Below are 2,214 nucleotides of genomic sequence, written 5' to 3' on the forward strand. Positions count from 1 at the left end.
ACCAGGTCTGTAATTTCCTGCATAGTTACAGCCATTTACACTTGCACCATAACAGCATCTCACAGCAGCTTACCCGGTCTCTTTAGAGGGAAATGATCTTCTCACTAATGATTAGTTAGGTCAGTTTGTGGTTTAATGATTTTTTTTTTTTTTTTAATAGAAGTGTTTGGGAAGGTGAAAAAGAAGGCAGAGCAAATATAATGCAAAAATTACTTATATTATATTATATTATATTATACTATACTATACTATATCATATTGTGTCATATCATATCATATTTTGAAAAAACATATATTATATATTGCAAAAATCAGTTGTGAATTTTAAATCTGCTCTTCATTTGCGCATTTCGATCCAAACCATTGGTCGTGCAAGTTGTTCAGAAGATATTGACAGACCCTTCAACAAATTCCTGTTCTTCTTCCACAAATACTTCTCCCAGAATATAGAAAGGATGAAAGAGTAACTGCAGGGAGACAGGAGAAACCTCCTGAGGCAACTCAAGCACAAACCTTGATGGTAATGGAGAACTCAGAGACCAAGAGCTCTTGAAAAGTGTTTCAGGCCACTTTTCACTCAGAAGATGGAGGAAACTGTTGGAAACACCATTTAAAATCTTGATTAACGCAGGAGAGCTTGAAGGCGGCCTGATTTCATTTGGTTACATGGTTACACTGAGGCTAGAAAGTGCCTTTGCCAGGATTCAGGAGCCCACTCAGAGTCATCCTTAAATAATTGGTGTGTTTTAACAAAATAATCATGGCATTGATGGATCAACATTGACTGGAGGAAGGGGGAGAAGGGTGGCTCCATGGACAGAAAATTGCTCATCTTAACTGCAAAGTGCAGGAAGATAATAAACTATTGACATCTCGGCCCTTGGAGAGGGAGGTGACGTAAAAAGTGACAAATCAAAAAGTCACCATGAATTTGTCAAGAACGGAGGAACAGCTGTTCAGGGAGCAGCACTGAAAGGGATCCGAGGATTACAGGGGATCAGGAGGAGCCTGAACCAACATGGTGATGCTGGTGCTGACTCTGCAAATGCCACGCTCAGATCCGTTACCTAATTAACCTGATTAGTGGATACAGACCTGGGAGGGAATGCAAAGTTGAGTCCAGGGGAGCCTAAGAATGACAAAAGGTTTAGAAAATATGGCCTATGAGATCATGAGGCCTCTGAGAATTTGTTTAGTCTAGAAAAATGAAGTTTTAGGGAGAAAAACGATAATATTATGTGAAATGACTCAGTCTGTAAAATGTTAGTGGAATTTGATGCTCATTAATCGTTCTTTGGATCTGGTGGACACAGCACAAAGAAACCGAAATTCACAACCAAAGTACAGTTTAGACGCTAGGGAAAACTTGGGGGGGGGGTGAAGGGCAGTTGGGTACTGGAACAGGCTTTCTAGGAAGATTACAGAATCTACTTTATTGTAGGTTTTAGAAAGGGTCGTCCTGGCTTTGGGCAGGAACAGTGACACCTCAGAGCAGCAGCTCCCGCTTAAGCCTTAGTGCTAAGTGCTTTGGTCCTGAAGGTGGTATTAATACACCTTGTACTTTCCCTATGGAAATACACAAAATAGATGGTGGAGGCACTGCCAGACATTGCAGCTATGATGGAAACAAGAACTAATTTTCCTTAATCCATACCAAAATCTGAGAATTCACCTTACGAACAACCTCAGCCTCGCAGGCCCTGCTCCGGGGCCAACCTCAACGGCGTCAGCCGAGGTGAAACAGCCCAAGAGGTCACTCAGAGCCCGAACTGCTCAGGACAATCCCGGGGCAGTTAAACCACCCGCTCACCCCGCGCGGGGCCGGGCCGGACAAAGGCCGCAGCCCCCTCCCTCCCTCCGCCGGCCGAGGCCACGGGCGGGCCACGGCCCTTTCCAACAGGTACCGCAGGGCCGAAAGGCGGCGGCGACGGCCGCGCTCCCGCAGGCCGCGGGGCCGAGGCGGCCATGTTGTGGTCCTGCGGCCTGCGGGAACTTTGGGGGAAGTTTCTGGGGCGGCCCGCGGGGGGCAGGGGGACAGGGGGGGCCGGCGGCGCGGGGCCCCGCGGCGGGCGGGCGGAGGCGGCGGCGGCGGGGCCGCGCTTCGGGCCGCGCACACGCGGAAAGCGCGCGGCGCTCGCGCTACGGCGGCCCCGCCCACGCCCCGCCCCCGCGCCGCTCCCCGCGCCCCCATTGGCCGTTTCGGCCGTCAGTCAG

The sequence above is a fragment of the Corvus hawaiiensis genome, chromosome 14, assembly GCF_020740725.1.
Source record: "Corvus hawaiiensis isolate bCorHaw1 chromosome 14, bCorHaw1.pri.cur, whole genome shotgun sequence".
Taxonomy (NCBI): domain Eukaryota; kingdom Metazoa; phylum Chordata; class Aves; order Passeriformes; family Corvidae; genus Corvus; species Corvus hawaiiensis.